Below are 11,471 nucleotides of genomic sequence, written 5' to 3' on the forward strand. Positions count from 1 at the left end.
CATAGTTTGAGCACTGCAAGTCTTACTCAATTCCCTTATTTTACAAATGAGGAAACTTAGGCCCACAGGTCACATAGATAGGCAGTGGCAGGAGTAGTGTGCTTAATTTTATACACCAAAATATAAAACATGTGTGCTGAATGTCATGGAGCACTGGATGATAGTAGCTTTGCAAAATTTTTTTAAAAGAGAAAGAAAACAAAAATGCATGAAATTAAGAAAGAAACAAATGATGATTTGAGAAAAGGAGCCATTGGAAGCATAAGATATTGAAATTGCTGCTGGGAGCCTGCAATTTCGCTTTTGTTCTCCATTCCTTACAAATTCAGAGAACAGCCAAAGCACCAGTGAATCCATCCAAAAGCTCTAAAAGGGATTCCATCATTTCCTTTTTTTATTGTCTTTGGAATGAATCTTGACAGAAGCTTGAATTTCCTTTTGACTTCTGTGTACAATCAACAGCATCATCATTGCACCCCTTGCTTTAGGGAACCTCCAGCAGGAATGAATTCAGAAAAGGGAAGATCTTCAAATGCTTCTTGTTTTTCCCCAAATCAACTTAGTTTTTTTTTTTTCCATAGGTGACTTCTCTCTTTCCTGCAAAATCTTTAGGGAACAATAAAAAGTGTACTCAGACTTTAGCAGTAGACTCAACTGACACTTTCCATAAGCAAATCTAACGCTCGTTTATTTTGATCATGTGTAACCAGGGCTCTTGCTTACTCCAAACATCTTTGATTCCCTTGAGATGAAAGGAATAATTCTCACTATGCAGCAACCCAGGCTGTTCAGCTGCTGTTGATGTGGCGGCAAGGGAGCTGTTTGGAACTTTTTTTCTTATTCAAATAAGATCACCTGAAGACTTTTTTCCTCCAAATAAGTTAGTGTGAAGGGCAAGCCACCAACAATCTGTCAACATAAGAGAGAGAGAGAGAAAAGGGCCTCCCTGGAAGGAAGAGGGATATTTTTTTTAGAAAAATTAATATTTAACTTACATTTAAAATCAAACAGGAGCTGCCACATTCCAGGACTGTCTGTCCCTTTCCAACTGCCTTAATAGCTCTGTCCCTGTGCTTACCTTAATTCCTGATTGAGCTCTAAAATTCCAAATCAAATAAAACATTTGCAAACACTCTGTCCCCACACTCTTCTCATGGAGGCATTCCAACTTCATTCCTCAGGAGACTCACATTCTAGCTGAACAAGAAAAAAAAGTGAAATAAAGAATGATAATTATTCCCCAAATAATTTAAGTTAAAAACACAATTTAGATTGAAATTCGGAGAATCCAGTGGGCCTACCCTTATCCAGTGGACTTGGTATCATGCCAGTTCTTCTCACAAACATGTAGTCATTTGACTTGCAAGGAGGGGTCTCTCTGAGTAACGTATTCGTACTGTAATTTTACCAGTGAGAAAGCTGAGGTTTATAAATGAGGGATGACTTACCAAAGGTTAGTTTGCACGTTACAGGGCCAGGACTGAAGCCTGTTTAGTGTTTCTCCCACTGCACTCCACTGCCTCTTTCTAGGCCTTAAATATCTTCATAGCCCCTGTCAAAATTCTGCTTGGGTTAAACTTGTACAGACCACATTTTTTCTTTAGTTACCAACTTTGTTTTATGTTCCTCATTCAGCTAGAACAGGGGTCCCCAACCCCCAGGCCAAGGACTGGTACTGGTTGGGGGCCTGTTAGGAACCAGACCGCACAGCAGGAGGTGAGCGGTAGGCAAGTGAGCGAAACTTTTTCTGTATTTACAGCCGCTCCCCATCACTGCCTGAGCTCTGTCTCCTGTCAGATCAGCCACCGCATTAGATTCTCATAGGAGCGTGAACCCTACTATGAATTGCACATGCGAGGGACATAGGTTGCACGCTCCTTATGAGAATCTAATGTCTGATGACCTGAGGTGGAGCTGAAGCAGTGATGCTAGCACTGGGGAGTGGCTGCAAATACAGATTATCATTAGCAGAGAGATTTGACTGCACAGAGACCATAATAAATCAATTGCTTGCAGACTCATATCAAAACCCTATCAGTGGGCTTCCCTGGTGGCGCAGTGGTTGAGAGTCCGCCTGCCGATGCAGGGGACACGGGTTCATACACCGGTCCGGGAAGATCCCACATGCCGTGGAGCGGCTGGGCCCGTGAGCCATGGCCGCTGAGCCTGCGCGTCCAGAGCCTGTGCTCCACGGCGGGAGAGGTCACAGCAGTGAGAGGCCCGTGTACCGCAAAAAAAAAAAAAAAAACCCTACCAGTGAGTGGCAAGTGAAAATAAGCTCAGGGCTTCCACTGATTCTGCATTATGGTGAGTTGTATAATTATTTTATTATATATTACAATGTAATAATAATAGAAATAAAGTGCACAATAAGTGTAATGTGCTTGAATCATCCCCAAACCATCCCCCCACCCCCCCAGGTCTGTGGAAAAGTTGTCTTCCACAAAAACGGTCCCTGGTGCCAAAAAGGTTGGGGACCACTGAGCTAGAGTCACAGGCTCATAAAACTTTTCTGCAGAATAAATGTGGACAAGGTGTGTGTATCTGTGTATAAAATCATATGTATTGGACAGAGGCTGAATATGACTGTGAACTCAACTTGATAAGTGATCTAATGCCTGTAGAAACAGTCATGACCACGAGAGTAAATAGGTTTAATTCATTCCTACATTAGAGATGTCAGGTCACTGTTCGCGGATGCAAAGAAAAACCTTACCCATCAGAAATTCTGGGAGAGATGAGACTGTATGCATGAGTGATACATCATTCTGAGGTTACCCTCATGCCTTTCCTATCTTTGAGACCCACCCTCCCATCTCCATCCTTGAATTCTTCATGTGAAACCCCACATTTCACGTTCAGCCCTCCTGTAGTAGTTGGAGGAGGCTTTCTCCCATGGGAAAGACAGCTTCACTGTTCCTCAACTGGCCTGCTCTGCCCTCGAAATCTGATTTAGAAACTGAAACCCATGTCTTCTCCTGTTTGAAGATATTTGGGTTGATAATCACTTCTCTTTTTCCAACTTCAATTTTGAAACCATTTGAAAAGACTCAGAAATGGAAGCAATAAATACCCAAATATCACTTTGTTGCTGAAAAGCAGGTTTGAAGAATATGGGTTTTAATATGCAGTAAATGATCTTTCTGTTCCTTCTGCCACCCACGCCCTGAAATCAAACTACCTGCCTATGCTCAGGCCAAGCTGGTCAACTTCTGAAATATTAATCTAGAAGTTTTCTCATCATGACAAATAAGGAGAATAGGGGCTCCCCTCCAACACTCTACTTATCTAAATAGAATAATTATCACCCCGTTTCTTCTGAAATGGGGCCCCGCTTGTTCCTGCTTGTTCTAACTGAGGTTATTTTCCAACCAGTCCCCTATTCCCAGCTTTCGGACATCACCAACGCCAGTAAGCTGCCTGGACCTGTGACTAGTTCTTGTTGACAATATCCTTAGGTCTGCCGTGGTACCCGCCTTCTGTCTCTTACAGTCACCCCTGATGTGGACTGCTTTGCTATTGGACACCTGGCTGAATTTCATCCTGTTGCTTACTGATTCTGTATTTCTAAGCCTGGCCTACTAAAGTGTTTCCATTCTGTTGTCAGACCTTCCCTCTGTATCTGTTTTACCCTGCTTGTGACTGGTTCCCAAGCGGACACTGGGGCCTTTCCTGGCTACAGCAGAACTGTAGGTATTCTCATCTCTCCGGCCTCAGCTTCATAGTGAAAGGATGGAGGAGACCACTTCAAAATGAAACATATCAATTTCCAGCAAAAACAGACTGTTGCAGTTTCCACATTTTGTTGGGGACCTAGATGGAGAGCTAAATGTAGAACGCACAGGAAGGAATATAAAGGTATCATTTGTTTGGTAAAGAATTTCCATTAAATTCCCTGGTAGCATTAAATTTTTATCTTTGTTCAGGTTCAGCTAATGCTAATTGAGGATTCTGAGCTGGAAATATTTTGTGATTTTATTTGATCCTTGGAGTTGGGAGTTGGGGAGAAGTTATGGATATGTGGTTATACAAACTTTACAAATAAAGAAATTTGGGTAGAAAAAGTTAAAAGTTCACAGACCAAATAAGTTAGGGAGTCACGACTTGAGTGAGTCCAAAGTCCACTTTCCTGAAGCTCTCTTCCTTCTCCTGTTAGGGTCTCTAGACAGGAATTTCTTTTAGTACCTTCTGACAGAGGCTTTGTTCTAGACAACTTCTCCAGCCTTCTGGTAGCCACCAGATTCAGCTTCTGGTGGGATCACAGGGAAATAAAAAAGAGCCAAATATTTGGGCAATAAAGCCTCAGCTACTAAGACACCCTGAATTCTAGAGCTGTGTGCCTGCCTCTCTCACACTGTCTGCTTTGCCCACTGTTATCACCATTTCCTTCTTTTTGGACCATTTCCAACAATGTCCACGTCATGAATGGTCCAGCCTATGGTACTCTGCGTGCTGGCGTCCCTGCTTCTCTGGAGAGCATTTAGATGTGCCTCTGCCAGGACTGCTGAGCCTTCTCCCCGGTTCTGTTCTCCAGGGTCTGATAGGTATTAGCAGCCCTCCCAAACTGCTGGAGGATGAGCTTTCTCCAAGTCTCAAGGAGATGTATAGTCCTTCTCCTCCAGCCCCAGAAATTTCAACATCTCATTAATAGCTTTGTCTGTGGTAAAACTAGGATAAATTGCTTTCGAAGTAATAAAATGATACATAATTTTAATTTTAAATATATATAAAACATAATTGCCCCATCTTTTACGAAAATTTGATTTGTAGACACAAAGATTAACAACCTATATGATTTGCTACCAACTATAGAATAAAAGGAAATTAAGTAAAGAGGCAACATTTACCATATATATATGGGAAACTTGAGAGGAAAGAGAAACAATTTTGTTTTCCTTTTGAATAAAGAAAAGTATCCTCTGCAGAAGTTTTCAAACTGTTCAATAAAATTTTGTGATCAAAATAAAATTATCAAAGCTAAAATACCAAACTCCATGTTTTTAAAATAGATTATTTTGCTTACCACATTGATTTTAAAGAATTCATTCGAACAAAAACATTGGCAGAACTCACCATAAAACGCACCAATGTGGCTCTGCTGGAAACCTTGTCATGCATTGTAATTGACTATTTTAGGTTCTGACTTCACTACTCATCTTGGCTCCCCTGAAAATAGACTCCAGCTTCCTGATTACCTGACCACCTGTTCCTCCTCCCCAGCCTGGCTGGGTGCCTGCCTGTGGTTTCTTTAACCATGCTGCCTCATACACCAGCCCACTCCTGCTGGTTCTCTCCCAAATTACCTTTCATTAGCAGGACCTGACCATGTGCAGATTACCCAAATGGAAACTTATTTTTAAAATACCTAATGAGGGCTTCCCTGGTGGCGCAGTGGTTGACAGTCTGCCTGCCGATGCAGGAGACGCGGGTTCGTGCCCCGGTCCGGGAAGATCCCACATGCCGCGGAGAGGCTGGGCCCGTGAGCCATGGCCGCTAAGCCTGAGCGTCCGGAGCCTGTGCTCCGCAACGGGAGAGGCCACAACAGTGAGAGGCCCACGTAAAGCAAAAAAAAAACAAAACAAAAACTTAATGAACATCATCCTCTTAGCCTTTTGGGAAGAAAGAAATTTACTACATCTTAACACTGTCTGTGTTCTAGAAAATACTATTTGAATGAGTGAATGAAATAAATGTATTTCAAAAGAGCCAGGCACATAATATAACCCCGGACAGGAAATCAGAATGCCCTGGATCCTGTTCTGGCTCAGTCGTGATACCCTAGGCAAGACATTCCTTCCTGGGCCTCCTTTACCCCCAGTCAGGAAAGGAAGTTGTGGAACTGGACTTCTGAGATCCATTCCAGCTTTAAGTAATTTTTGATTCTTTCATTTTAAAAGTGTAATGTTATCACATTCTTAGTGGTTTTCCAAAGAATTACTCCCCCTCTTCCTACATTTATCTCTGGGATAAAGCTAAACTTAGATTCCCAAGCAAATTTCAAAGCTCCCTCTGGGGTCGTTAAAAGTCTCATCTTACTTCAGAGCTTGTTGGTTTTGCCTTGAACTATCAGCCAGCCTTAGCCAGTAAGACAGGAGACGAGTTATTGTTTTGAGGTAACCCGAGGCGTAGTAACAATTCCAGGCACTGAAGAGTTGATCCATATGCCTGCACTCCCTGGGGAACCTCCAACTTCAGCATATCCAGCGTATGTATTCTCCTTCTCTCTCTCTGCTTTTACCGGCAGGAAAGAATCATGAGAGGAATCCAGGATTTAGGGAAAATAATGAGTAGAGGTACTGCTACCCTTTTCTCCCATCCTAGTTGATAAATGGAGAAGGTAAGACCCAAATGCAGCGATGAAGTGGCTCAACTGAAAAAAACTTAAGAAATAATTGGCCAAACCAATATCTTAACTCCTCTCTTCCATTGAATCTGACACCCTTATCACCTTACCCTTGGAAGAGTGGTATACTGACTTGTGTCAATTTACTTTTGGAGAAGGGACAATTTGTATTTACAATTTAACTTATCTCCAAACCACTTTCAGATTTTTAATCAGAACTTTTAAGGTACTGTAGAATATATTCATATACATATGATGTATATATATGCTTAAAAACTTTTTAGATAACTTTTTCCTCTTAGTTCCAACGAGGTAAATTAAATAAATAAAGTCTCCATTTTCTCCCACTTCAGTCCTAATACACCTACAAAAAAACATGGGACACTAACTTGAACTGCTGCATCTCAAAGACTGCCAGACCTTTGATTCTACCATGCAAAATGTAACCATATGTCTGTTTGTTAAAATAAACATAGAATAAATTGTATGGTTGGTTGCCTTCAAAGTAGACACCCTGGATGCCATATACTAACTCCATTTATGACACCAATGCTTTGGGAAGGATTTGTAGAGAAATTTTGCATATTATTTTATAATCAAAACTGAATTTTTACAAAAAAAGGTCTTCCTTATTTTCCAGAATCAACTTCAAGTGACGTTTAGATGTTTCCAGGAATCAAATGTACTTTGAAAAGATAAAGAATTACTATCATTAAAAATATTGCAATCGGGGCTTCCCTAGTGGTGCAGTGGTTGAGAGTTCGCCTGCCAATTCAGGGGACACGGGTTCGTGCCCCGGTCCGGGAAGATCCCACATGCCGTGGAGCGGCTGGGACCATGAGCCATGGCCACTGAGCCTGCGCATCTGGAGCCTGTGCTCCGCAACGGGAGAGGCCACGACAGTGAGAGGCCCGCGTACTGCACGAAAAACAAAAAATTGCAATGACTGAAGCCAAACTTCTAATGAGTCAGAGGCTTTCCTTTTGATTCATGAATAATCATTTAATATATAATAATATTACTTTTAGTAAATGGCATCATCTTAATTTTTGTAGTACTTGATCATTTTCAAAGCCCTTCTACACATGCAAAATGATAGATTCTCTCTCCCCGCCTGGTCTGGTCTCCTAGGCATTGCTTGTACAAAGCCTTTGGGTTATATTGCAAAGCAAGGGAAAAGCAAAATCTCACTCAGCCGCTAAGACTGCTTTTAGCACACACTCATCCATATCCAGGAACTGAATACTCCAAAGCAATCCATTCCTCCTCTTTTTCCAAAACCCCATTCAATTTCCCTCACTGAAAACTTTAGCCAGGAGGGAAACAATTTTATTAAAGCAATATACTTAACTTTCTGAAGGTGTTGCTGCATTTTGAGAGATAAACTTGACCAAAATGATTCCCAAAATTTAGGATATATGAAAGAGTTACTATTGAATGTCCTATTCCTCTATTTTTTCCTCTACTTCATTCCTGATATATCCACAAGAAAACAAGACTGACTTCTACACTCTGCATCTGAAAGACTGCCAGATCTCAGATTCTATCACTCCATATTGGAAATTCTCTAGGAATCTGCTTCTGTATTATTGCAGGATAACAGGAAAGAACAGATGAAAATAGGAGCTTATCCTCACTGCCTCATTTTAATCAGCAAAACTTATAACCCTTTTCTTGGAAGATTATGCCATAATTGACAAAGGCTTTCTGACAACCCTGAAGGACATTAAAAGCCAGAGATAAATTTTTTTCATTTATTCATTTTTTTTCCGCGGTGACATTCCTCTTAAGAGGGTCTCTCATCTAACATTTTAAGAACAGATCAATGAAGCCAAATTATGTATTTATTCATAATCTCTGTTCTTTTTCCATGAGTATAAATCAAAACTTCTCAAATTGTCCTGAAAATGAAACAGATCAAGACCTGGGGATTTCCCTCATCCTCAGTCCCACAATGAGTCTGGAACTAAGTCAGCGAATGAAGTTTGGTAACTAGCTTTCTGGTGGTGGTAGGCCAAATCACCAGTCTCCTACTGCCATGCTTGTCCAAGTTTCCCACTACCTTCCCTTCTCCCCACAATCACACACTGACCTACCATTCAGAGAGCAAGTTGAAGAGGTTATCATGAGCATCAGTCTCAACAGAGACAAGCTTGAATAGTTAAGCTCATAGGATGTTCTGGGATGAGAAAAGCTTTTAAGATCACCTAGTGCTTTTAAGATTCAGCTGAAGACCTCCAGGTCTAGATTGGAAAGTTAACACACAAGCATACAATGATTTCGTGGCTAAGCTAGCATGAAAAAATACTTCGGTAGACAAAGCTTTTTCTTGGGAGAAAGAATTTATCAAGATTGAGGTTTGAACTCTTCCCAGCTAATTTGCTTAAATTATCATTAGACTGCAATCAGTGAGATGCTTTAGAGGTACTTAGAGTCCTTGAGACCTTTTGGAACCCCTGCTTCCACTTCAGCCAGAGCTCTTGGATTTTATTTGCATATAATGCATTAGAAAAGAAAGATGCTGTGGTTTTGAAACTTGGAAAAACCCTCATTTCAGATAGGCCAAACTTTCAACCAACGTACCTTCATACAAGTCCGGGCATACAAGGATCTGGGGAGGAGAACTTCCTAAGGACAAAGAAAACATATACATAATTTCTCAAGTTCTCAATACCGATGTTCAAAGTTGAAAACATCAATATTGTTCAATTGCATGAGACTTTATAAATTGCTTTTGCTTTTATTTTACATTACATTTGTGATATGCTCAGATTTCTGTGGAAGAGAATATTATTTACTTCTAGGCTACAGGTCAAAATGTCCAAGGAAACAAAAAAAGCATGCTGTAGTCAGCAGTTCTGAATCTGAATCCACCAGATCTACAATCTGAAGACGGATCCAAACACAATGGAAATTCAATGAAGGGTCGGGGGTGAACTCTGAAAAATAATTTTACTTCCGAAAGGCAAGCTGGAGAAACTCGGGAAAACAAAGACAGAGCCACTGGGTAAATCCAACCAATTTTCTCTGGGAATACCAGACAAGAGAAAATATTTCTTGGGACTTCCCTGGTGGCGCAGTTGTTAAGAATTCACCTGCCAATGCAGGGGACACGGGTTCAAGCCCTGGTCGGGGAAGATCCCACATGCCACGGAGCAACTAAACCCATGCACCACAACTACTGAGCCTGTGCTCTAGAGCCCGCGAGCCACAACTACTGGTTTGTGCTGCAACTACTGAAGCCCGCACACCTAGATCCTGTGCTCCTCAGCATGAGAAGCCACTGCAATGAGAAGCTCATGCACGAAGATGAAGAGTAACCCCTGCTTGCCACAGCTAGAGAAAGCCCACGTGCAGCAACGAAGACCCAACACAGCCAAAAAACACAAAAAAACAACAAAAAACAGAGAAGATATTTCTTTATCAAGTCTCTTCCCTCGATTTCATTTTTTCTTTCCTAGTCTTCCCCATATCATTAAATTCACCAATATCCACCTAGTTGCTCAAACCAAAAAATCGAAAATTATTCTTGAGATCTAGTTTTCCTCATACTCAATAGCTAATCACTCAAATTTAAAACTATATTTGTCTATTTGGATAAAGAAGATGTGGCACATATATACAATGGAATATTACTCAGCCATAAAAAGAAATGAAATTGAGTTATTTGTAATGAGGTGGATAGACCTAGCGTCTGTCGTACAGAGTGAAGTAAGTTAGAAAGAGAAAGACAAATACCGTATGCTATCACATATATATGGAATTTAAGAAAAAAAAATGTCATGAGGAACCTAGGGGTAAGACAGGAATAAAGACACAGACCTACTAGAGAACGGACTTGAGGATATGGGGAGGGAGAAGGGTAAGCTGTGACAAAGCGAGAGAGAGGCATGGACATATATACACTACCAAACGTAAGGTAGATAGCTAGTGGGAAGCAGCCGCATAGCACAGGGAGATCAGCTCGGTGCTTTGTGACCACCTAGAGGGCTGGGATAGGGAGGGTGGGAGGGAGGGAGACGCAAGAGGGAAGAGATACGGGAACATATGTATATGTATAACTGATTCACTTTGTTATAAAGCAGAAACAAACAAAAAAAAGTATTTGGCATTAAAAAAATAAAGTATTTGGCATTTGACTCAAAAATATATATATATATATATATATATTTGTCCATTCAAATTTTAAAATACAACTCTAACTCATTCCCTTTGTCTGCAGTCCAGTCCACCACTCTAGAGCAAATCACCATAATCTGTCACTTGGTAAACCGAAATAGCCCTTTTTCTGGTCTCCCACTTTTCATGATTGTCCTTCTCCAATTTATTCTCCATACAACAGCAAAAGGATCTATTAAATTCGTGTAAATATGATTGTGTCATTCCCCATCATGATATTCTTCAATGATTTCCTATTGCAGTTGAGATAAAATGCAAAATCCTTAATTTTTCTGCAAGGTAATGCATCATCTAGCCAATGCCAAACTCAGTCTTACTTCTTGTAAATTTCTTACTTCTTGTAAATTTCTTCCTACTTCCTACCTCTATTTTTACTGGACACCTTTCATTTTCATAAACGTGCCCCAATATTTCACACCTCAGATCCTTTCCACGTGTTACTCTCTCTTTTTAGAATTCTCCCCGTTTTTTAGTTATCAACCTAAATATTACTTTCTCAGAGGGATTTTTGTTACCCCTACAATACTAAATCCCTCTCATAATCTATTGCACAGTACACTCTCATTTTTCTTCATGGCACTGAGCACAATGTATATATTTGTGTTTCGTTTTTGTCGTTCTCCTTTAATAAATCACAAGCTCTATGAAGGCAGGAATCAGATATTTTGTTCACCATCGTGTACCCAGCAACTAAAACAGTACCTGACGTTTACCAACACTGTCAATTGACTAGTCAGCTGAAAGAACCAATGAATGAATAAGTGAAGTAAATAGAAAGATAACAAATATTCAGCTTATATACACCATGAAAAACTCAGGGAAAGCTTCCTTTTTCAATCTCCATGGTCTCTGCAGCTTCCATCAATTTGTTTTCATCATCCCCCATGATGAACAGTAGAAAACAGTTAAGTGAATTCACTTGGCATCTCTTTAGATATTTGAAACAACT

The 11,471-nt window shown here is 40.6% G+C and overlaps 1 long non-coding RNA gene across 1 annotated transcript; it reads right to left on the reverse strand.

Moving 5' to 3' along the window:
• Positions 1-1,077: 1,077 nt before the first annotated feature.
• LOC309823270 lies at positions 1,078-5,109 on the reverse strand. The gene is made up of 3 exons (XR_014296816.1): positions 5,074-5,109; positions 1,302-1,396; positions 1,078-1,197 (listed from the first exon to the last, which is right to left on the reverse strand). It is a non-coding gene; the product is annotated as an uncharacterized lncRNA (long non-coding RNA).
• Between the last annotated feature and the right edge of the window lie 6,362 nt (positions 5,110-11,471).

Source organism: Grampus griseus (assembly GCF_964374135.1).
Source record: "Grampus griseus genome assembly, chromosome: 5".
NCBI lineage: Eukaryota > Metazoa > Chordata > Mammalia > Artiodactyla > Delphinidae > Grampus > Grampus griseus.